Source organism: Protopterus annectens, chromosome 7.part0 (genome assembly GCF_019279795.1).
Source record: "Protopterus annectens isolate FY-2018-M chromosome 7.part0, PAN1.0, whole genome shotgun sequence".
NCBI lineage: Eukaryota > Metazoa > Chordata > Ceratodontiformes > Protopteridae > Protopterus > Protopterus annectens.
The window spans coordinates 924,863,851-924,890,257 of NC_056739.1; the positions used below are offsets into that span (position 1 = coordinate 924,863,851).

Sequence of the window (26,407 nt, forward strand, 5' to 3'; positions counted from 1 at the left end):
CACCTTCAAAGGCAAAGAAGCAAACTCAAGAGCCACATGGACAGGCCTCCATGCCCAAAAAACAGATGGAAGCAAACTCAAGAGCCACATGGACAGGCCTCCATGCCCAAAAAACAGATGCTCAAAATGTCCAAAGACTTGATTACCTTGATCAGGGGTTCCCATCCCCCTCCTGATAAGCAGCCTAGCCAAGAGACTGACTATGAATTTTCAGATCATGTTTCCATTTCTTCTGATTCCTCTTCTGATCAGTAATATTCTTTTCCCCCCCTATGAGGGTTCTGATGCTGAAGACTCCATACCTTCAGCTTCTCCTCCTGAGGACTATTCTTTTGGGGAAACCTTACATACCATGAGGGATCATTTCCCCTGGGAGAGCCAAGATTTTTCAGAATCTAAAAAGAGACTCAGGGATTTCTTGTTACTACCTCAGCACAAGCCACTAGTCATCCCTCCTGTGTTAGACATTGTAGATGATGTGTTTTCGGAGTCTAGCCTTACCCCTGACTCCTTGCCTCCAGCTCCTGTTAAGCCTGACAGATATTACAGGGTTCCTGACTCACATAAATTCCTTTTAAAAAACCCTGCTGCAGACCCAGAAACTATTTCTCAGGGTCCCAAGGGAGTTAAGGCTTCCGCTGCAAAAAACCCTACTCCTTCTGACAGGGATTCTAGGGCACTGGATAGATGGGGAAAAAAGGTTTACACATCTGCTACCTTGGCTATAAGGGCCTTAAACTGTCAGTTTCATATGCTCAAATATCAGCAACATCTCATGGCATTGCTTAAACAGAAAATGTTGTTAAACTCTGAATGTGCAGAAAACAAGGAAATGCAGGATATATTGCATGCAGCTGAACAAGTTGGAAAGCATACTTTGCAATGTGGTTTTGATTCTTTATAGGCCTCCTGCAGGGCCGCAGTTACAGGTTCTGTAATTAGAAGGTATGCTTGGTTAAAGGAACAAAATCTGCCTGATCATGTTAAAGTTAAATTATTAGATGCACCTTTACAGCATGATACTTTGTTTGGTGTTAAGGCAGAAGAAGTGTTAAAGAAAATGGAGGACAAGGCTAAATCTATGCAAACGGTCAAAGATTTCTTACAAGTACAGCCGCCTAGGTTTAGTAGACACTGGCCAACAAAGAATTGGTCCTTTCCTGTGTCAGACAGACCTCGGAGGGGCAGATCCCAGGCACAAGGTTCATACAGGTCAAAGCAATGGGGTGTTTCTACCTCCAAAAGTGGAGAAGACAAATCACAACCTTACAGGAAACAGTCCCAGTGACTTCCCCCTGCCTTTTGCCAAAAAATCAATGGGCAGAGGCACAAAAACAAGTCTCATCCCTCATGGACATGAGGGCCATTCAACAAGTGCCAGAGCAAGAGCGGGGACAAGGATTTTACTCAAGACTGTTCTTGGTACCCAGAAAGGACAAGGCCTGGAGGCCAATACTGGACCTAGCGATTCTGAACACATTCCTAGATATACAAAAATTCAAAATGTTGACTTTGCAGCAACTTCTACCCATGCTGGGCAAGAACGCTTGGCTTGTAACTTTAGACCTAAAAGAGGCATACCTGCATGTCCCAATCAGACAAATATGCAGAAGATACCTCAGAGTCAAGGCTGGCTCAATGCATTACCAATTCTCTGCACTGCCCTTTGGCTTATCTACTGCACCCAGGGTCTTTACAAAGTGCCTGGCACAAGTAATTGCTTACTGCAGACTAAGAGGAATACAAATATATCCTTACTTGGACGACTGTCTCATTCAAGCAGAGAACAAGGACATCCTTCTACAGCATCTGGCGTTTGTGAAAAAACTTCTAACATGCCTAGGGTACACAGTCAATGAAAAGAAATAAAAACTAGTACCCTCTCAAGTGATAATATTCCTGGGTGCAAGCTTAAATACAACTGCCCAGATGGCTTATCTCACGCCAGACAAACAAAGGCAACTGACTACCTATTTCAAAATGTTAGCTACAAAGGCCCAGTTATCTGCAAGAAAAATTCTGCCGGGTTTGGGCTTCATGGCATCCTGCATCGTACTCATTCCATATGCAAGACTGCATATGAGGAAACTTTAGTGGTACCTTAAAAGTGTTTGGACTCAACATTGACACAGCCTGGAAACTATAATTACTCTCATTTCCTGCCTGCAACAGGAGTATCGATGGTGGGCAAAGGCTTGTCACCAAAACAAGGGACAGCCATTCACATTACCCCCAGCCAGGCAAACACTAACAATGGATGCATCAGATTATGCCTGGGCCAATGGCAGGAAGATGCATTCAGCTCAAACCAAATGCATCTACATATCAATCAAAGAGGTGCTAGCTGTTCAAAATGCCCTGACAGCCTTCAAGACCACGGAAAAGATGGGGCATGTGGTATATAAACAAGCAGGGGCACATTCTTACCCTTTGCAGACTGCAACGAACTGGGTGGGGTCCAGAGTTTGGAGATTACCAATGTCTTTGTTTATAAGTTCCATGATACGTTCCATGGCCTTGCAGACAAGGCTCGTTAAGCTAATGGGGCGGTAGTTCCCAGGGTCTGTGGTGGCTCCCCCTTTGTGGAGTGGGATAACTGTTGCTGTGCACCATTCAGTGGGCACAAAGCCTGAGGTTAGGGTATGATTGAACATGGTGCTTAGGTAGGGTGCCAGTTCATTCTGTAGTTCATGTAGAACACAGCTTGGGATGTTGTCAGGTCCCATGGATGCTGTGTTCTTGGATGTTCTTCGTGTTTCACTGTTGCAGTCATTACATTTGGGTAATCCTGCTGGCAGGTTGCCCTCAGTCAGCCTGAATTCCAAAGTCTTGGGTCCTGCGTCTGCTGTCGTCTCCCCTTCCCTGACGTCAGGTTGTCAGGGGTATAAAAGAAGCAGCCGATGCCATTTTCTTTAGTCTTTCTTGCCACGAGGTGCCCGAAGCAGAAGCAGTTCACAACTGCCGGTCGGCCGACTCCTGAGATTTTCGAGTTCAAATTTCAGATTCGAAGTCTTCTATAAAGCTAAGTACCTCGTTGGGGAAACTTTTTTCTTGCTCCAGAACCGATGTCAGAAAAAGTTAATAATTGTATTTCTTGTGGGAAGCAAATACCTCATAAGGACTTTCATTCTTACTGTATTCCTTGCCTAGGCCCTGATCATAACTTTCTGGGTTGTCGGTTTTGTGCTAGATTTAACCAATGCACTATTAAGCGTCTGTATGATTTTGCTTTAAACTACTTTGGACGCAGGTTTAATTATCCAGAAATGTCATTGGAAAGCCATCTGACTACCGGAGTTCACAAAAAACACAAGGAAAAAGAAAAAGAAAGACAGTCGAGGCCCAAAACCGATGACGAAGCTCCTACTAAGCCAGTCGCCGGTTCGCCAGTTCTCAGTGAGGTGCTTTCGCAGTCCCCGATGACCGCTACTTTAGAGTCGCAGGCTGCTACCGACTCCCACGTGGAGTCGGGCATGCCATTGGAAACTCAAGGTATAGGAGCCTCGGAAGCTAATCCTTCAGATGGGTCTGGAGCTGCTGAGCAGGCACCGGCTTCTGAGGGTGTATTCAGACCCAAAAATCTGTACATTAAACCGACTTCAAAGGCAAAGACTAAAGCACCTTCAAAGGCAAAGAAGCAAACTCAAGAGCCACATGGACAGGCCTCCATGCCCAAAAAACAGATGGAAGCAAACTCAAGAGCCACATGGACAGGCCTCCATGCCCAAAAAACAGATGCTCAAAATGTCCGAAGACTTGATTACCTTGATCAGGGGTTCCCATCCCCCTCCTGATAAGCAGCCTAGCCAAGAGACTGACTATGAATTTTTAGATCATGTTTCCATTTCTTCTGATTCCTCTTCTGATCAGTAATATTCTTTTCCCCCCTATGAGGGTTCTGATGCTGAAGACTCCATACCTTCAGCTTCTCCTCCTGAGGACTATTCTTTTGGGGAAACCTTACATACCATGAGGGATCATTTCCCCTGGGAGAGCCAAGATTTTTCAGAATCTAAAAAGAGACTCAGGGATTTCTTGTTACTACCTCAGCACAAGCCACTAGTCATCCCTCCTGTGTTAGACATTGCAGATGATGTGTTTTCGGAGTCTAGACTTACCCCTGACTCCTTGCCTCCAGCTCCTGTTAAGCCTGACAGATATTACAGGGTTCCTGACTCACATAAATTCCTTTTTAAAAACCCTGCTGCAGACCCAGAAACTATTTCTCAGGGTCCCAAGGGAGTTAAGGCTTCCGCTGCAAAAAACCCTACTCCTTCTGACAGGGATTCTAGGGCACTGGATAGATGGGGAAAAAAGGTTTACACATCTGCTACCTTGGCTATAAGGGCCTTAAACTGTCAGTTTCATATGCTCAAATATCAGCAACATCTCATGGCATTGCTTAAACAGAAAATGTTGTTAAACTCTGAATGTGCAGAAAACAAGGAAATGCAGGATATATTGCATGCAGCTGAACAAGTTGGAAAGCATACTTTGCAATGTGGTTTTGATTCTTTAGAGGCCTCCTGCAGGGCCACAGTTACAGGTTCTGTAATTAGAAGGTATGCTTGGTTAAAGGAACAAAATCTGCCTGATCATGTTAAAGTTAAATTATTAGATGCACCTTTACAGCATGATACTTTGTTTGGTGTTAAGGCAGAAGAAGTGTTAAAGAAAATGGAGGACAAGGCTAAATCTATGCAAACGGTCAAAGATTTCTTACAAGTACAGCCGCCTAGGTTTAGTAGACACTGGCCAACAAAGAATTGGTCCTTTCCTGTGTCAGACAGACCTCAGAGGGGCAGATCTCAGGCACAAGGTTCATACAGGTCAAAGCAATGGGGTGTTTCTACCACCAAAAGTGGAGAAGACAAATCACAACCTTACAGGAAACAGTCCCAGTGACTTCCCCTGCCTTTGCCAAAAATCAATGGGCAGAGGCACAAAAACAAGTCTCATCCCTCATGGACATGAGGGCCATTCAACAAGTGCCAGAGCAAGAGCGGGGACAAGGAATTTACTCAAGACTGTTCTTGGTACCCAGAAAGGACAAGGCCTGGAGGCCAATACTGGACCTAGCGATTCTGAACTCATTCCTAGATATACAAAAATTCAAAATGTTGACTTTGCAGCAACTTCTACCCATGCTGGGCAAGAACGCTTGGCTTGTAACTTTAGACCTAAAAGAGGCATACCTGCATGTCCCAATCAGACAAATATGCAGAAGATACCTCAGAGTCAAGGCTGGCTCAATGCATTACCAATTCTCTGCACTGCCCTTTGGCTTATCTACTGCACCCAGGGTCTTTACAAAGTGCCTGGCACAAGTAATTGCTTACTGCAGACTAAGAGGAATACAAATATATCCTTACTTGGACGACTGTCTCATTCAAGCAGAGAACAAGGACATCCTTCTACAGCATCTGGCGTTTGTGAAAAAAACTTCTAACATGCCTAGGGTACACAGTCAATGAAAAGAAATAAAAACTAGTACCCTCTCAAGTGATAATATTCCTGGGTGCAAGCTTAAATACAACTGCCCAGATGACTTATCTCACGCCAGACAAACAAAGGCAACTGACTACCTATTTCAAAATGTTAGCTACAAAGGCCCAGTTATCTGCAAGAAAAATTCTGCAGGCTTTGGGCTTCATGGCATCCTGCATCCTACTCATTCCATATGCAAGACTGCTTATGAGGAAACTTCAGTGGTACCTAAAAAGTGTTTGGACTCAACATTGCCACAGCCTGGAAACTATAATTACTCTCATTCCCTGCCTGCAACAGGAGTTTCGATGGTGGGCAAAGGCTTGTCACCAAAACAAGGGACAGCCATTCACATTACTCCCAGCCAGGCAGACACTAACAACGGATGCATCAGATTATGCCTGGGGGGGCCCAAATGGCAGGAAGATGCATTCAGGGAACATTGCCCTCAAACCAAATGCATCTACATATCAATCAAAAAGAGGTGCTAGCTGTTCAAAATGCCCTGACAGCCTTCAAGGACTTCCTTCATCCAGGACAACTACTGATAAAGACAGACAACACCATGGTCATGTGGTATATAAACAAGCAGGGGGGCACACATTCTTACCCCCTTTGCAGACTAGCCATGACTTTGTGGGACACAGCATTGACTTACCAAGTACATCTGCAGGCACAATTCCTGCCAGGAAGGAAAAATACTCTGGCAGACAAACTAAGCAGAAACCTCATGGATCCCCATGAGTGGCAGCTGGATCCACAAGTCTTCAGCATGATAACAAGGAAATGGGGATACCTGGACATAGATCTATTTGCCTCCCCTCACAACTAACAAATAAAGAGATTCTGCACAAGGATTTATCATAGACAAGCATGGAAAGTGGACGCCCTATCCTTCAGCTGGAAAAACCTATCAGTATATATATAAAACCTATCACACCTCTGTAGCATGTTACAGGCCACCCTCACAAACTCAGGAACCTCACATGGCCTTCCTGAAAACACTAGAGGGGATAAAAGTATCACCAAACACCATCATACTAGGTGACTTCAATTACCCTAATATAGACTGGGAACACTACTCAAGCCCAAACACCCTAGCCCAAAAGTTCCTGGAATTCATAAACTCAAATGCCATGGAACAACTAGTCACCATCCCCACAAGAGGAGATAACATACTTGATGGAGCACAATGTTCAACACACTCACTGTGAGATCAGATCACAAACTAATCTCGCTGGAGGTCTTCATCCCACCCCCACCTGAAATAAAAAAGACCACAGTAAAGAACTTCACTTCACACTTCTAAAGACTAGTGTGGTCTCCTTTTAAGGCCCCGCGGAAAAACAGAAAACAGTACTCAAGCGCTGAATTTTCTTGAAATGCCTTCTACCAGCACCTACAGGACTGCATGGATAAGGCAATCCCAAGCAAAACAAAGACTCTTTGTACCAAAGGCAAGCGCCCAGTCTGGTGGACCCCAGCCATAAACTCTACAACAAAAGGAGGAAGCTACTACAAGATAGAGCAAAATCCTAAAAGGTAAGACACCCTTGATCACTTATAAAAAAAAAAGAAAAAACTAAATAAAATCAAAAAAAGCAAATTTCGAGAAAAGAAAAATAAATAAAGAAAGACAAAGACAATCAAAGGCCTTCTTTAGCTATGTTAGAAACCTAGGAGGAAACTCCCAGATATGCTCAGAACTAGTTCAAAATGATGTGAAGATTACTGATCCTACGGACATTGCCAACATACTGGCTGACAGGTTCAGTGCAAACTTCTCCCTCCCCCAAAAGGAGAGATATCTATACCAAAGCGAAAACACAGCATCCATGGGACCTGATGGTGTCCCCGGGCTGTGTGCTCCACTAACTCAATGAGGAATTAAACCCACAGCCAGGACAGCTGTTTAATCAAAGTCCACCTCTGGATACGCACTCAGGAGTGGCGACTTACCTCTGATACACGCACCCAGGGAGGCGCGCACTGCAACTGTGGTCCCACTTCACAAAGGCGGTGCTCTCCACAATCTTTGGAAATTATTGCCCATTAGCTTGACAAGCCTTATCTGCAAAGCCATGGAGAGGATCATAATGGACCTCATAAAAAAAGACATAGGGAATTTGCAGACTTTGGATCCAACCCAGTTTGGCTTTGTCAAAGGCAGATCATGCCTTTTAAACTTGGTTGACTTTTTCAAACAGTCACCAAAGCCATTGATGAGGGAAAGGCAGTCCATACAGCCTACCTCGATCTGGCTAAGGCCTTCATACAATACCCCCTCGGTATCATTCAAAAACTCATCAGCTTAAATATGTTAACCCATACATCACAAGATGGGTTGCAAACTGGCTGAGTGACAGAACCCACAGGGTCAGAGTTGCTGGCGCCATGTCAGACTCAAAGCCTGTCACAAGTGGTGTCCCACAGGCTCAGTCCTGGGCCCACTCTTGTTTGGCATCTACTTTTCAGTAAAAGCAAACACAGGAGGGTTAAGGGGCGATAAAGTTTTTGCAGATGACTGCAAACTGGGCCATACATGGCTGATAAAGTTTGCAGATGACTGCAACCTGGCGCCATAGTAGAAAAAACACATCTGACACAGATATCCTTCAGAAGGGTCTCACAGAAACGGATAACTGGTGCCAGAGCCACGCCTAAAGTTAAATGCCAAAAATGCATAGTCATACCCTTCGAAAACAAGGTTACCCCTAGCTACCAAATAGGTGGCAATCCACTGAGCACAGAAGAAGTTATCAGGGACCTGGGACCCAGGTTGATAGTAGTCTGTCATTCGACACCCATGTAGCTAAAGTAGTTAGGAAGACCTTCTACATTGCCCACCTTATCATGAAGGGATTCTCATCTAGACCAAGGGAGGTCATAGTCTCCCTTTACTCATCACCATCAGACCAATGATTGAGTACAATGCCCCATTCGAATGTATCTGACCCGACACTTGCAGCAGCTGAGAGGCCACAAAAGTTCCTCACCAAAGGATAAGGGTCTCAAAATATGTCCTATGCTGCCCGACTGAAAGAACTCAGCTCTATTCAGTCGCTTACACATGCTCAGAGGTGACCTTGCCTAACATACAAGGCCATGTCAAACCCAGATTTGATGAATATGCTTCACCTCAAAAATCTAGATCCATCAGAGCCACAAGGGCGGAGACTTAAACCTCGACACGGCTATTAATAGGACGTGCTGGAGGGATAGATTCATCACCCAAAGACTCCTATGCTGTGGAACAAAATCCCGGCATATGTGAGGCAGAGCACTCGCTGGCCTTGTTCAAGAGAAATCTTGACCAATGGATGGGAGATCAGATATACCCCAGGGATTACCTCAAGTGTCACTGCTCTTCTTTCGACAGAGCACAAAATAATGGGTATAGTTCCCCATACTAAAGGGGGGGCAGCACAAAAAAACCCATGGGCTAGGCTTGTAAATGCCCTTGGGCAGATAGCCTAGTATGAACCTATGAACCTATGAAGTATATGCCTTTCCCCCTCTGCCTCTCCTCCCCAAGGTACTCCTAAAGGTCAGACAGGAGAAGCCAAAGATGATACTGATTGCACCAGACTGGCCCTGCCAGCACTTGTACCCAATATTAACAAGCTTGTCTCAATGCCCAGCTTGGACCTTACCTCAAGTACCGCATCTACTGTCCCAGCAAAACAATCAGATTCTGCACAGCCAACTCAGGACTTTAAACCTGGCAGCATGGCAGATAATGTAGTCATACAAAACACACCTCTCAGCAAAGCTGTGATGGATGTCATTTTGGAAGCCAGAAGGCCTAGTACTAGAAAATCTTATGCTGGAAAATGGAAGCGATTCTGTGCTTGGAACCAGGCACAAGGAATAGATACAGCTGTGCCAAATATTCCTCAGATTTTACAATACTTAACTGAGATGCTGGACAAAGGCCTATCTTTCTCATCTATTAAAATTCATGCCTCTGCCATTTTGACTCATTACAATACAGAGCCACCAATCTTTTTTCATCCCTTATTAAAACAGTACCTCAGAGGAGCCAAAAAGTTAAGGCCTCCAAGGAGATCACCAATGCCTGCATGGGACCTCAACTATGTCTTGGAAAAACTCACCCTGCCTCCTTTTGAACCAGCTGCTACTGCTGATATAAAGTTTTTATCTTGGAAAACAGCTCTGCTCCTAGCAATAACTTCTGCAAGATGAGTTTCAGAGCTACAGGCACTCATGGCTGTGGAACCTTTCATCATTTTTTATCTGGACAGGGTCTCCCTGAGGACAAACCCAACATTTATGCCTAAAGTGGTGTCCATTGTGGCTCTTAACCAAACCATTCATCTGCCAACTTTTTATCCAAATCCACAGAACAAGGGGGAAAGAATTCTGCATTCTTTGGACTACACAGACAGCTTAGAATTTACTTGGATAGAAACAAAGTTTTCATAAAGACAGAGCAATTAGTAGTGGCCTATGCTGCAGGATCACAAGGAAAGGCTATCTCAAAGCAGACTATTTCAAAGTGGATAGGCCACTGCATTCATTTCTGCTACATATACAATGGCAAGCCAGTGCCTAAGGGCATTAGGCCACATTCCACCAGAGTTGCAGCCACTTCAGCAGCCTTTCTCAGGGGAGTACCAACTAAAGACATTTTAGAGGCAGCTACTTGGAGTTCAGTGCACACCTTCACAAAGCACTATCATCTGCCACTCTACTCTAAATCCAGGGCAGCTTTGCCACTGCAGTTCTGCAGGGTCTCATAGCCGCTCCTAATGCGGTTTAGCTCCAGCTCCCAACCATAGCTTTGGGAATCTACCCAAATGTAATGACTGCACCAGTGAAACACGAAGAACATAGTACAGTTGTGTACACTTACCATAAATGTAGATGTTCGAGTGTATTCACTGTTGCAGTCCAGGTTACCCACCCACCATCCCCCCATTTTCTTCTGATGGAACCTATCTTTCCTTCTCTAATTTATACAGTCTATGTGGTGTATTTGCTTGTGGATGAAGGTAAAGTTTATATTGCCGCATGTAATTTTATATATACATATAAATTTTGGCCACTCTTTTAGGGAGCACCTGACATCTGGGGCAAGAAAAACTAAAGAAAATGGTGTCAGCTGCTTCTTTTATACCCCTGATGACCTGACGTCAGGGAAGGGGCGATGACAGCCGACGCAGGACCCAAGATTGCAACAGTGAATACACTCGGACATCTACATTTATGGTAAGTGTACACAACTGTACTTTTTGGAGAGTGTGTTTTTTTACTTGTGCAGCTGTGATTACAGGAACTTTGCATTCCTCCAGTATAGAGATGGGCCCATTACGGGGTGAGAGGGGGGTAAAGCTAGCACTGAACCTATCTGCCAGGATGTTGGCAATATCATTTGGTTCTGTAGATTTAGTGCCATTATGCTGTAACTCAGAGCAGATCTGAGTGTTACCATTGATATTCTTGACATAGCTATAGAATGCTTTGTGGTTGTCTTTAGAATCAGTGGCGATTTTGTTTTCGAAACTAGCTTTGGAGGATTTTATGAGGGATCTCAGCTTCTTACTGAGGCTGACCAGGGAGTTCCTCTAATCATGGGATTCTACTCTTTTTTTGCAACAGTTTCTTTCTTCTGTTGTAGAGTTTGTTTATGAAAGAGGACCACTAGATTGCCTTCCTTTTTTTGGAGGATAGCTTCTTGGTTCTGTTAGGGATAGCACGATCCATGCACTCATGTAAGTGCTTTTAAAGTGCATTTGTGTAGGACTCAGCAGTCGTACCTCTATTGTAGGTCTGCATGGGTGTCATGAAGTTTGCCACTTCTGTCTTATGAAGCGTAAAGTTGGCTTTGGAGAAATTTTTTTACAGTGGTTTCCCTAATGGGGAGTGGGGGTGGGATGTGGATGTCTAGGGTGATTAGCTTGTGGTCGGATCTGATCAACAAGGAATTGACCTCTGGAGTGGAACACCGGTTGCCCATGTTGGTAATGACCAGGTCTAGGATATTGCTGCCCCTGGTGTGGGTGTGGATAAGTTGATTCAAGGCATTGGAATTTATGAATTCCAGAAATCATTGAGCAAAAGAGTTGGTGCATGAGTAGTTTTCCCAGTTAATGGTGGAGTAGTTGAAATCGCCCATTATTAGGGTGTTGGGTTGTACCCTAATATTTTCCAATGTATCAAGAAATGAGGAGTGGGAATCCTGGGGCATGGTGGGGGATCTAAAGCAAGTTACAGTTTGGATTGCGGTCTTGCCCAGAGTTAGTTGCACTTGGATAATCTTGGAAGCATTACGCTGAGCAACTAGCCTGGAGGTGTGGATATCCTTAATGAATGTGAACATGCCTCCACCTTTAGTGTTTTGGTCCAGGTTAGGTGGCTGAAAGGTGTGGTATGAATTATAGCCTGGTAATGCAGGAATGGAGCCTTGAACCAGGTCTCCGTCACTGCACAGACGTCGATGTTCTCCATTTTAAGGAGTGCCTCGAGTAAATGCATTTTGAGGTTTAGACTTCTAGCATTGAGTAGCATTACTCTCAGATTTTGCTTGCTTGTACCTGTTATGGTGGTGAATTTGTCATTTGACCCTTGCCTAAAAAAGGCACTATAGGGGTGGCAAGAGCCTTAGCCTGTGTCCGGAATCCCAAGTGTGACAGATGCAAGCCATCTCTGGCGAAGCATTGTGGTCTGTCGTTCATGTCATCTCAGGCAGACAGATACTGGATCTCCTTAAAATGACACCAGAAGCTTAGCCAATTGTTGAAGTCAATCATTTTGTCCTTGTACTGTGGTATCATTCTGGGTGATGGCAGGATGCTACTCAGGACTAGGGTCATACCTGCCTGGGCTGCAAGTTTGGAGAGCCCCTCCATGTCTCTTTTCATATAGTCCCAGGAGGTACGTCTCAGGTCATTCACACCAACATGGATAATGGCAGAGTCATATTTGTACTTGTTGTGGAGTGACCTGAGTGCATGCGCTATGTGATGGATCCTGGCACCCGACAGGCAGTTGACAGTAACCTTCTCCTTGTTTAGCCTGGTGAGTGAAACATCAGTGTACCTGACTATAGAGTCACCTATGACTAGAGTGTTGGGTTCGTTGTTATGCCTTATGGGCTGTGGTTGAGTGGCACACTGAGTTTGTGGGCTATGTGTCATTTGGATTGTGTTGGGGGGTGGAAGTTACTTGCATTTCTGCTTTGGAGATCTCTGTTGCTTGAGCAGATTTTTATTGAGAGCCTCCGCGAATGTAGGTGTGTGTTTTGTGTTTCTATGTATGTGTTTTGGTGGTGCAGGTTTTGAGGGACTATGTGATGAGTGTGGTATGGTGCAAGTGTTTACCGTCTCCACTTGACTGTCTAGTCCAATCTTGGGTGAAGAGAGCTTTACTTCCAGTTTGGCTATATAAGTGCATCTCTCACAGGTTGTAGTGTTGGGTGGTAGGAGGAGAGGGTTGTCTGTCTACATGAGGCAATTGCTGCATTGCCCCAAGATGCCCATATTCATCAGGTAGACAGGAGAAAACATTGGGAGCTGACCCTTAGACATGCCTGGATAGGTGCTTGTTTATTAAGTAATAAAAACTGTTTTCCTCTAGACAAGTGAGGAAAGTTGAGTGCTGTAGTAATTTGTAGCTTATTTAGTGCTTACAAGAAGTTCTGAACAAGTGCTGTGCTCAAAGAAACATATTTGAGTCCTAAAACTAAAAAACTGGCTAGTTCTAAGGGAAAATTTGAAGAGCAGACTTTATGGTGCCAAGAATAGTTTAACTCTAGCTAAGTGACAATGCATAAAGTGTATTTTTTTATTATAACAGTAGCAAGTGAGCAAACTGATTTAAACCAATTAACCAATAAAAAGCTAAAAACTGAGCCCCGTTCCAGCAGTCTTCAATCAGACAAGTTCTAACTGCACACTCCTGCCACTAGGGTGCAGGGGAACTTTCTACAAAAAAGATGGTCTGGATTAGTGCTTAAGTTATACAAACAAAGCTAATTTCAGCAGGTCTGAATTTAGTCTATGCTACAGCAAACAAGGCGTACCAATTTCAGAAAGAAGCAGTTCAAATAAGCAGGTACAATAAGATTTTAACCCAAAACTCCCAGCTCAGAAGGGGCAGAATCTACCTTCTCCTCCCACAAGAGTGCAGGCCACACCTTCTTAATGTAAAATAACTGGCCCAAAGCCCAAGTGCTTAAACCAGAACTAATACACTTTTAGATTAACAGACACTAAGCCTTTAATCAGCAACTCCCAACTTAGAAGGATGTAAGCTACCCGTCCTGCCACAACAGTGCAGACCACAAACCTTCTTAATGTAAAACAACTGGTCTGAAGCCCAAGTGCTTCAATCAAAGGCTTAGAAAATTAAGTTACAATTTAATCAGGATACTAACAAGCAGTAATAAATGTAGCAGAATAAAAGATTTAAAAACAAGCAGTAATAAATGCAGCAGAATAAAAGATTTAAAAATAGTTTCTGTTTGTAAATTCATACATACACTGTTGGAAACTCCTGGTGTTCTGGCTGTAGTGTGATTCTCAACCAATCTGGAAATATATCGCTGACTGATCTGTATATTTCTTGGCATTTTAACCTTTCAGAGTTTTGCATTGTCTTAATTTTGCCTGACTGAATAATTTTTTGCTGGACTGAATTATTTTATATATTTTCTGGCATTGTTTTCTGTCTCTTGTTTGTCCTGAAACTGTTTTAGTTGGTGGCTTTGCAGTTGCCCGCCCTACTGTAAATTTGATCTGGGACACCTCTCCCAGTCTGGTGATCACTCTACTTAATACAGAGAGAACATTTGAGAAGGCCAACCCACTTAGGTTCTTAAGTTCTTAACCCTGAAATTTTCTTCTGTTCCTCCTTCCTCCCTCCTTGCACTTTACAAAACAAAAAAATAATAATAAAATAAAATGCACTTTATTTTGCTTTTGCCTCTTCTTAAAAGTACTCAATTGTCTTTATTCTGCTGCATTTATTACTGCTTGTTAGTAGCCTGATTAAATTGTAACTGTTATTCTAAGCCTTATGGTTTAAGTACTTGGGCTTTAGACCAGTTTTTTACATTAAGAAGGTTTGTGGTCTGCACTGTTGTGGCAGGACAGGTAGCTTACATCCTTCTAAGTTGGGAATTGCTGATTGAAGGCTTAGTGTCTGTTTTTCTAAAAGTGTATTAGTTCTGGTTTACGCACTTGGGCTTCAGGCCAGTTATTTTTTATTAAGAAGGTTTATAGTCTGCACTCTTGTGGGGGGAGAGGCTAGATTCTGCTCTTCTGAGCTGGGAATTTCTGGTTAAAGGCTTATTGTGCCTGCTTATTTGAACTGTTTCTTACTGAAATTGGTGCACCTTGTTTGCTGTAGCATAGACTAGATTCAGGCATCCTGAATCTAGCTTTGTTTGTATAACTTGAGCACTAATCCAGGCCATCTTCTATGGAGAAGGTTCCCCTGCTCCCTAGTGGCAGGAGTGTGCAATTAGAACTTGTCTGATTGAAGACTGTTGGAACAGGGCTCAGTTTTGAGCTTTTTTACTGGTTAATTGGGTAATTTGTTTAAATCAGTTTGCTCGTTTTCTAGTGTTATATAAAAAAGATTGCACTTTATTCATCTGCTTTTACTGTATTTGTGTTTCTTCCTACTTTATTACTTTATTTTGCTTTTGCTGCTTGTTCTTAAAAGTACTTAACTGCATTTATGCTGCTGCATTTATTACTGCTTGTTAGTAGCCTGATTAAATTGTAACTGTTATTCTAAGCCTTTGGTTGAAATAAATAATTAAATAAATACATATCAGCCAAAAGAGCTTAAAAGTGAATAAGTTAAATTTACTCTAATAATAAGGAAAATACTGCAAATGCAGCATAAAATATACTTAACAACAACAATTCCCAAGCCAGGGTAAGGAACTAAGAATAAAGAAATCACGACCACTGCTTCAAGCAACCAGCAACCACACCAAGCCTTGGAAAGAATGTCTTTTAATACACACCGACTAAGCGCTTTCACCAAATAATTGGCTTCTTCAGAGTCAGTGTTACAAAACAAGCACAACCCTTTTATACAATAAACTGACATCACAAACCCATTCAATTAAACAACAATTAACATTAATTAATTGACATTCTTTCCAAGGCTTGGTGTGGTTGCTGGTTGCTTGAAGCAGTGGTCGTGATTTCTTTATAAAATATACTTATGTTGGCACACAAGGAAAATTAAAAGAAAATGCAGAAAACATACATATGATGCATGCAGAAAAACATAACTCCAGATATCTAAGCTCCCTAGTTTTCTACAAGAAGGTTATACAAGCTTAGTGATATCCTCAAGCTTTTCTGCAGTTACATCCTACTGACACCGCTAAGTGTCAAATATTGTGTGTTTATGTTTGCATTAATAATTCCATAGTCATGCTTGAGTTCTTAAAGCTTAAGTAGTGGCAAATACAACTGTATTGATATTTGACCTCTGTCTAATTCAGCTAATGAGATACTGGCTATTATCTGCATACTATTTGTTTGTATTGTAATCATTTTCACATTTCTCTAAATATCTCTGCAACCATGTGACATAGGACTGCTTAGCCTCATACGAAAGCTCACAGTTGCATGAAAGAAAATGCTGTAGGCAATATGTATGTTGTTTCAGTGGTTACTGCGCTCAAGCTGTTCAAGGCTGCAGTGAGAGGCCTTCTGCCATTTGCTCTGCTGTGATATTGGAAAAAGATTAAGTGCTTATTTTCAACTGTTTCTGCACTTATGTTTTACTGTGTCTGTGTAATCTGTGCAACTGTTTTTAGTCTCCTTTTTTGTCTTAGACCTGAATATCTGTTACTGTTTGTGACCTTTTGAGCTTGCAGTGAAATCTTTTGTCTAGAGAGGCCTATCTGTTTTCTTTGTGGCAGTAAGAATCACTCTAGTTTGATCTAGCTAAAAGCATTCCTGCAACACTGTTATTTTTGATTGGATAATTGGGCTTGTTTCTGTTTCTCTGCCTTTAATAGCCAGTGTTTTAAACCAGTTGTACTTATTTGCTCAAGCTGTTCAAAGCTGCAGTGAGAGGCCTTCTGCCATTTGCTGTGCTGTGATACTGAAAAAAAAAGATAAGTGCTTATTTTCAACTGTTTTACTGTATATCTGTGTAATCTGTGCAACTATTTTTTTTTTGTCTCACCTACCTGCCCAGCTGTTGTGGTGGTCTTAAGTCTTGGTGGATTTGAGTTGCCTACCTCTTTTATAAAGTTGGTACTGGACACTCACCCCACTCACATTACATCAGCTCATTCTACTGTTTGTAGTGAGAACTTAGTAAAGGCCCACCCCTTTAGCTTCTGAACCTTGAATTATCTCGTTATCTTCTGTCTCTTCACTTTCTACTAAAACAAAAACTGTACCTCTTTCTACTTCATTTTGCTGTTTGTGCTTAGGAGTTCAACTGCATTTAGTTTGCCGTATTTATTATGCTGCTTTATTTGTGCTGTCTGTTACTGTTGTGACTTGTGAGCTACTGTTTCAAAGCAATTTACTGATTAACTATATTTCATTGCTATCTACTGCAGTTCATTACTGTTTAACTGCATTTTACTACGTTGCTGTTTAACTGTATTTTTTCATACTGCGAGTTCTATTCTTTTGACTATAAGTGATTAATCTGTGCTTCATTGTCAGTTTTTTCTTACTGCGTTCTTAACCTTAAAATTGAGTAGCATAGACTAGGTACAAGTCTGCTGCATCCAGAGCTTCAAATGCATGGTTTTAAACCCTTTTTGAGGTATTTCAGCTACAAGTTTTCCCTTAGTAGCACTTAAGTTATCATCTAGTAGTACTACTCGTAGACCTTCCTCCCTTTACCCTCATGGCTCTTTCAGTTTCTGACAAATATGGATGGACAATTTCCTACATTTTCTCCTGCCAGTCTGGTCAATATGGGCATCCTGAGATAGTGTAGCAACTGCCCCATGTACATGGACACCCTTCTACTACTACCACCTAGGAACACAATTTGTGAGAGATACAATTACATCAAGCACCTAGTGTTATTACTCTTTCCCCCACAAACCAGTGTATCTGGCACTGAGAAGGTTGACAACATGAATACCACACCTCAACCACCACCCACACCTACACAACACACTCCCACATATGTGGAGGCCCTCAACAAAAGCATACCCAAACAAAAGAGACCTCTGAGGCATAAACGCACGCAAACTCCACTGCCCACCAACACCACACATAGTCCACACACCTGGGTCTCACAGCCAATAAGGCCTAAACATAAACCCAGCATATTAGTCATAGGAGACTCCATTCTGAGACATGCAGATGTGCCCCTCACCAGGCTGGATAAGGAGAAAGTCACGGTTAGTTGTTTGTCGGGTGCCAGAAGCCGCCATATCACCAAAGCACTCAAGTCTCTCAACAGGTACTGTTATAAATCTGTCATAGTCCATGTTGGAGTGAATGACTTGAGATGTACCTCCCTAGACTATATGAAGAGAAACATGATCGAGCTCGCTGAGTGTGTGTCCCAGGCATGTATGTCCCTAGCCTTAAACAGCATTCTACCATCATCCAAAATGATGCCTCAATACAAACAGAAAATGATTGACTTTAACAAGTGGCTTAGTTTCTGGTGTTATTCAAAGGGGATCCAGTACCTGACAGCCTGGGATGACATGATTGACAAGCCACGATGCTTTGCCAGAGATGGTCTGCATCTCTCTCCCTTGGGCTTCAGGCTCCTGGCAAAGGCTCTTGCCTCCCCCATAGTGCCTTTTATAGGCAATGCCATGAGGTCAAAACTACCAACATGAGAAATTCATCAAAACGTAAATTATAGGTTATGCTGCTGAACGCTAGATGTGTAAACATGAATCTGCACTCATTGCAAGCATTCTTAACCCTGGAAGAAGATGACATTTGTGCAGTCACAGAAACCTGGTTCAAAGCTGCAGAGAGCACCCCAGCCATACTAGGTTACTCATCCTATCATTCATTCAGACCCCAAGCTGTGGGTAGCAAAACAAAAGGAGGTGGAGTTGCAATATATATAAAAGACATACACACATCTAGGCTGGTCAAACAGCATGATGCACAGGAAATACTGCAAGTGCAGTTAACAATTGACAAGACCCCTATTCAAATCATAGCTAGCTACAGGCCACCAACTCTGACTCAAGATACCCACTCCACCTATCTGGACCTCTTTGAATCTATCAAAATTCAAGACTTTACCCTGATCCTGGGCGACTTTAACTATCCAACAATAGATTGGAAGAAATACTCATGCCAAAACACAAATGCCCAGAGTTTCCTTGATTTCATCAATGCAAATGCCCTGGATCAATTGGTTGACACCCCCATAAGAGGTGAAAATATCTTGGACTTGATATTAACCAACATGAGTAACCACTGCAGCATCCTTACAGTGTCATCATCCCTGGTAAGATCCGACCACAAAGCAGTCACTTTTGAAGTCACCATCTTTTCCCTGAATCCCGCTAGCTAGGGTCAAACAAAAAAAAAACTTCTCCAAAGCTGATTACAGCCTCCTGAGGGAAGGCATAAACAGTTTCAGAGCCCCCTCCCCTCCACAGAAACTGGCACATATGTCCAAACTTACACCAAAGTACTATATGAGCATTTATATAGCTGCATGGAATCATTATTACCAGACAGGACAAAATAATCCTCCTCAAGGAAGAGTAAACCTGTCTGGTGGACATCTACAATAAATAAACACTATAATAAAAGAAACAAATTGCTGTCCATGTCGAAGAAGGAGCAGGTGTCTAATTAGAAGCAATCTCTCCTTAGCCTGAACAAGCAAGTAAGAGCACTAGTGAAATCCTCCAAAGCAAACTTTGAGTCCAAACTGGCCACATCTACTAAAGACAGTCTTAAGGTTTTCTTCACATATGTCCGCAGTCTCAAGGGAAGCACCCAGATCTGCTCAGAACTGGTGGTTAAGGACACCACATACACAAACCCAGTAGATATAGCCAACCTGCTGTCAGACAAGTGCAGGGAAAACTTCACTCCTCTATTCCCCCATCAGTAAAACAGGACATCCCCAGTATCTGCTCGCCTCCCCTTATCTCTAGGGAGCAAGTCATCACTGCCCTCTCAAAGGCAAATACAGCCTCCATGGGACCTGATAACATCCCAGGCTGCATCCTACATAGGTTCATAGGTGTGTACTAGGCTAATGGCCCTGGAGCCTTTACAACCCTAGCCCATAGGATTACCCTGGCATCATGCCACCCAACCTTAGTTCCTAGTGCCTCTGTCGAGTAGAGCCACTGGAGTGATCCAAGGGGGAATTTTCTATTTCTCAACCACTCATCAAGATTTCTGTTGAAGGGGGCCAGTGAGGTGCTCTGCTTGACATGTATGGGAAGTCTATTCCATATCATGGGAAGTCTCTGGGTTATGAACCTGTCCCTCCAGCATGTTCTGCTGATTGTGGTAATGAGTTTGAGGTCTCTGGAGCATGTGGTGCGGAGGGATTGGAATTTCTTTGGCTGTAGCATTTCTAAGAGAGCTGGGTCAGACATGGCTTTGTAAGTCAAACAGAGATCGCTTCTAAGTAGGTGATATGAGACAGAGAATAGTCGAAGCTTTTTGAGTCTGTCCATATAGGACAAGTGTTTAAGGCCTAGGATCCTCTTTGTGAGGTACTTTTGCAGCCCCTCCAGTTGTTGCAGGTGTCTAGTGAGGTACATGCCATATGGGGCATTGTACTCGATGATTGGCCTAATGAGGGAAGAGTAGAGGGAGACAATGACCTCTTTCTTTCTGGATGCAAAACCCTTAGTAATGAGATATGCCACATAGGTTCATAGGTTCATACTAGGCTATCTGCCCTAGGGCATTTATAAGCCTAGCCAGAATGTGTTTGGCCTTCGCCACCCATTTTAAATTTATTTTGCTATGCCCTTTTTTGAGGTTAGTATGCTGTGCCTCTGTCTAACAGTGACACAGAAGTGATACAAGGGGTAAACCTATGATCTTCCATCCACTCATCAAGATTCCTCTTGAAGAGAGTCAATGAGGGACTCTGCCTAACCTGGACTGGGATTTTATTCCAGAGTGAAGGGAGCCTCTGGGTTATGAATCTGTCCCTCCAGCATGTCCTATTTATTTCAGTGCTGAGGTTCAAGTCTCTCGAGCATGTAGCTCGATGGGATTTGGATTTTCTGAGGTGCAGCATGTCCATTAATTCCGGGTTGGACATGGCTTTATACGTCAGGCACAGATTGCCTCTGAACAGGTGGTATGCCACTGAGTAGAGCTGGAGTTTCTTTAACCGGGCAGCATATGGCATCTGTTTGAGCCCTTTGATCCTCTTGGTGAGGTACTTTTGGGGTCTTCCCAGTTGCTGCAGGTGTCTGGTAAGGTACATCCCAAAAGGAGCATTGTACTCAATTATGGGCCTGATGAGGGATGAGTAAAGAGGCACGATGACCTCCCCTGATCTAGATGTGAATCCCTTCATGATTAGGTGGGCTATATAAAATGTTTTTCTAACCACTTTGGCCACGTGGTTGTCAAATGAGAGATTGCTATCAACTTGGGTCCCCAGGTCCCTAATTACTTCTTCTGTACTTAATGGATTACCACCTATGTGGTAATTTGTGGGCACTTTGTTTTTGCCAAAGGGGATGACTATACACTTTTTGGCATTTAGCTTGAGGCCATGGCTCTGGCACCAGTTGTCTGTTTCTATGAGGCCCTTTTGGAGGATGCTTGCATCGGCTGGAGAAGGACTTTCTGACCACAGTGGCAACGTGGTGGTCAAAAGAGAGGTTGCTGTCAACCTGTGTTCCCAGATCTCTTATAACACCTTCTTTGTTCAGTGGACTACCATCAATGTGGTAATTCAAGAGAACCAGGTTTTTCCCAAAGGGGATGAAGACACATTTTTTGGCATTGAGCTTAATACCATGGTTCTGACACCAGTTGTTGGTCTCACTGATGCCTTTCTGTAGGATGTCAACATCACTTGCAGAGTTAATAATAGCTCCCAACTTGCAATCATCTGCAAACTTTGTCAGCCAGAGTCCCTTTGTATTGACCTGGACTTCAGAGAAGTAGATACCAAACAGGAGAGGACCCAGGACCAAACCCTGTGGGACTCCACTCGTGACTGTTTGGCAGTCTGACTTGGAGTCAGCTACTTTCACACTGTGGGTTCTATGTGTGAGCCAGTTTGTAACCCACCTAGTGATATAGGGGTCGATGCCTAGCTTAGTAAGTTTTTCCGTGATTCCTGAGTGGAGAATGGTATCAAAGGCTTTGGCCAGATCAAGGTAGGCTGTATGAACCACCTTACCTTCGTCCACAGCTCTGGTGACTAACTCAAAGAAGTCAACCAAAACCAAACTGTGTAGGATCCAGAGTTTGGAGATTCCCTATATCCTTGTTTATTAGGTCCATGATGATGCGTTCCATAGCTTTGCATATCAGACTCATCAGGCTAATAGGGCGATAGTTCCCAGGGTCTGTAGTCACTCCTCTTTTGTGGAGAGGGATAACTGTAGCAGTGCTACATTTGTTAGGGACAAAGCCTGAGGTGAGACTGTGATTGAACAGGGCACACAGGTGAGGTGCCAGTTCACTCTCTAGTTCATGTAGAACACAGCCAGGGTTATTGTTAGGTCCCATAGAAGCTGTCTTCTTGGCCTTGGACAGTGCTGTTTTAACCTGTGCAGCAGTAATACTGGGTGCCTGGCAATCTACTGGTATTGTGATTGGTCCTTTGGGGGGGTAAAGTTAGCACTGAATCTGTCCGCCAGTATATTGGCAATATCTGTTGGCTCATGCCATTGTGCAGTAGCTCAGAGCAAGTCTGGGTATTCCCATGGAGATTCTTTACATAACTATAGAAGGCCTTGTGGTTATTTTTACTATCGGCTGCAATTCTGTTTTCATAGCTAGCTTTAGAGGATTTGATGAGGGATCTCAACCTTTTGTTGAGGCTGATAAGGGAGTTTTTCCAGTCTTGGGACTTCACCTTATTCTGCATCAGTTTCCTCCTTCTGTTGTAGAGTTTGTTTATGGCAGGGGGCCACCAGATTGGCTTCCTTTTTTTTGAGGAGAGCGTCTTAGTTCTATTGGGTATGGTGAGATCCATGCATTTGTGTATGTGTTCGTACAGTGCATTGGTGTATGATTTGGCAGTCATGCAACTATTCTCCATTTGCATGGGTGCCGTTAAGTTAGCCACCTCTGTTTTTAGGAGCCCAAAGTTAGCTTTGGAGAAGTTTTTTATAGTGGTTACCTTTGTTGGTGGGGTGGGAGGGATGTGGATTTCCACGGTGATTAGTTTGTGATCGGATCTAACCCGGGATGTGTTGACTATTGGTGTAGAGCAATGGTTGCCCATGTTAGTAATGACCAGGTCAAGCAACAGTCACCCATGTTAGTAATGACCAGGTCAAGGATGTTGCTACCTCTAGTGGGGGTAAGAACGAGCTGGTCCAGGGCATTGGAATTAATGAATTCCAGAAAGCATTGGGCAAGTGTATTGGTGCATGAGTAGTTTTCCCTGTTAATGGAGGGGTAGTTGAAGTCACCAAGTCTGAGAGTGTTAGGTTGGACCCTAATATTCTCCAGGGTGCTTAGGAATGTGGAGTGTGAATCTTGGGACATGGTTGTGGACCTATAGCAGGCTTACGACCTGAATCAGTGAATCGCTGACTTACCCAATGTTAGCTGCACCTGAAGTATCTCAGATGCATTATGTTGGGCTACCAGTCTGGAGGTGTGCGCATCTTTTAACAATATGGTAACACCACCACCTTTGGAGCTTTGGTCCAGGTTCTGAGACTGAAAGGTGTGGAATGAGTTATAGCCTGGTAATGCAGGGGTGCTTTCTGCTGACTTGAACCAAGTCTCTGTTACAGCACAAATGTCAATGTTCTCCATTTTAAGGAGTACTTCGAGCGAGTGTATTTTGAGATTTAGACTTCTAGCATTGAGCAGCATGACCCTTAGATTGCATTTGTTTGTAGCTGTTATGGTGGTAATTTGGTCTTTGGAACACTGCCTAAAAAAGGCACTGTAGGAGTGGCAAGAGCATTGGCAAGTATCCGGAAGCCCAGGGGTGACAGATGCAGGCCATCTCTGACAAAGCATCGAGGTCTGTCAATCATGTCATCCCAGGCAGACAGATACTGGATCCCCTTAAAATGACACCAGAAACTTAGCCAATTGTTGAAATCAATTATTTTATGCTTGTACTGTGGTATCATTCTGGGTGATGGTAGGATGCTACTCAGGGCTAGGGTCATACCTGCTTGGGCTACATAATCCGAGAGCTCCTCCATGTCTCTTTTCATGTATTCCAGGGAGGTACGACTCATGTCATTCACACTCACATTTACAATGACAGTCATATTTGTACCTGTTGTTGAGGGATCTGAGTGCATGCGTTATGTGGTGGATCCTGGTGCCTGACAGGCAGCTGACTGTTACTTTCTCCTTATTCAACCTAGTGAGTGTGACATCAGTGTGTCTCTCTATCGAGTCACCTATGTCTAGTGTTTGGGCATGCTGTTTTGCCTCAGGGGCTTTGGTTGAGAGGCACACTTAAGAGAATTATGTGTCTCATGATTAGTGTTGGATTGTGGTGCTCGAGTACGTTTATGCCTTGGAGGTCTCTGCTGTTTGGTTAGATTTTTATTGAGAGCCTCTGCGAAGATGGGTGTGTGGTTTGTGTTTTTATGTGAAGGCAATGCTGGTGTGTGTTCTGGAGGGCTATGTGTTCTACATGGTGTGGTGCAAGTGTTGAACTTCTCCTCTTGACCAGCTATTCTGGTCTTAGCTGGAGAGTGCGTGGCTTCCAATTTGGATATATAACTGCATCTCTCACAAGTCTGAATGTTGGGGGGTAAGAGGAGAGGGTTGTCAGTGTACATGAGGCAGTTGCTACATTGCCTCAGGATGCCCAAGTTCAACTGACCTTTAGACATCCCTGGAGGGGTGGTCATTAATAAGTACTGGAGCTGTTTCCTTGTAGAATGTTTAGTGATGGTAGCACTTTTGTGTACTACAATAATTGCTACAAGAAGTCTGGTAAAGTGCTAAACTAACAAGCTAGAAAAAGTGCAGGAGAGGAGAGAACTAGCAGATCTAAGGGAAAATTTGAAGAGCAGACATTGGCATTGCTCAGAAGCTTACAAACAGTCCTGGCTACAGCAAATATGTAGCTGGACTAGATTAGTTACAGGAAAGGTGGGAAAACAAGTCAGATGTGTTTTTTTAAACCAGAAAGTTGAAAGAGATGGAAAAACTGCCCAAATGGTCAACAAACTACAATTTCTGGGCCAAAAACCACTCCTCTTGTGGTAGATAGGCTACCTAGTACTTACCACTCCCACTGATAAGCTAGAAGGCTTCTCTCCAACACAGAAAGGCTTAGGGGACTCAGAAGCTTGCAAACAGTCCTGGATACAGCAAATCTGTACCTGGACTAGACTAGTTACAGGAAAGGTGGGGATCAAGCGCAAATGTGGGCTTTTAAACCAAAAAGTTGAAAGAGATGGAAAAACTGCCCAAACAGCCAATAAACTACAATTTGAACTCGGGTAGGAAATTGCAGCATCTTTAGGCACCCTATTCAACCAAAGCATGAGTACCAGCTTCATCCCAGCCGAGTGGAGGACAGCTACTGTCATCCTTTTGCACAAAGGTGGAGCATCCACAGATCCAGGAAATTATAGACCCATCAGCCTAACTAGCCTGATCTGCAAGGCCATGGAGCGGATTATCATGGACCTCATTTACAAAAACATTGGCAACCTCAAGATACTTGATCCCACACAGTTTGGTTTTGTCAAGGGGAGGTCATGCCTGTTAAATTTGGTTGACTTCTTTGAGAAAGTCACCAAGGCCATAGATAAGGGGAAGACTGTGCACACCGCTTACCTTGACGTGGCAAAGGCCTTCAATACTATTCTCCACTCACGTATAATAGATAAACTGTCTCAGCTAGGCATCAATCCATGTGTTACCAGATGGGTAGGAAACTGGCTCATTGATAGAACCCACCTAGTCAAAATAGGGGAAGTCACCTCAAGTAGTAGACCCATAACAAGTGGTGTACCTCAGGGATCGGTCTTGGGGCCTATGCTGTTTGGAATATACTTCTCAGAAGTGCAAGCCAAATCTAGTGGGCTATGGCTGACCATGTTTGCAGATGACTGTAAGGTGGGCGTTGTCATCAGTTACTCTAGTGATGTGGACATCCTCTAAGAGGGTCTCACCCAAACAAATGACTGGTGCCAGAAACATGGCCTCAAACTGAATTCCAAAAAAATACATCATCATCCCTTTTGGGGAGAATGACATCCCCACAAATTATCACATTGATAATAATGCAATAAGCATGCAATCAGTCATAAGGGACTTGGGAACCCAGGATGATAGCAAACTGACTTTTGACCACCATATTGCCTCTGTTGTATGGAGGGCTTTCTACATGGCCCACCTCATTAATAAGGGTATCTCATCCAGGGACAAAGTGGTCATAACATCCCTGTCTTCTTCCCTTATAAGACTGGTTATTGAATACAATGCCCCTTTCGGCATGTACCTCACAAAGCACATGCAGCAGCTGGAGAGACCAGAGATTTCTCACCCAGAGAATCCAGGACCTCAAACATCTACCCTACACAGATAGGCTAAAAGCCCTGTCCCTATACTCATTCTCCTACAGACTCCTCAGAGGTGACCTCTGTCTGGCATACAAAGCAATCTCAGACCCCGCCTTGATGGGATTGCTACATATCTGCAAGTCAAGCTCCACTCGAGTAACCTGCATGCGGGACCTCATCCTGGTCTGTGACATCAATAGAACTTGTTGGCAGGACAGATTTGTGTCCCAGAGATTCCCCCTTTTGTGGAATAGA

General features: G+C 43.5%; 1 protein-coding gene across 4 annotated transcripts in view; it reads left to right on the forward strand.

Annotated features, from left to right (window-relative positions):
- The window catches only part of PARP6 (poly(ADP-ribose) polymerase family member 6), a 1,412,227-nt gene that overhangs the window by 933,041 nt on the left and 452,779 nt on the right, over positions 1-26,407 (forward strand). The gene's annotated exons all lie outside the window — the stretch shown is intronic.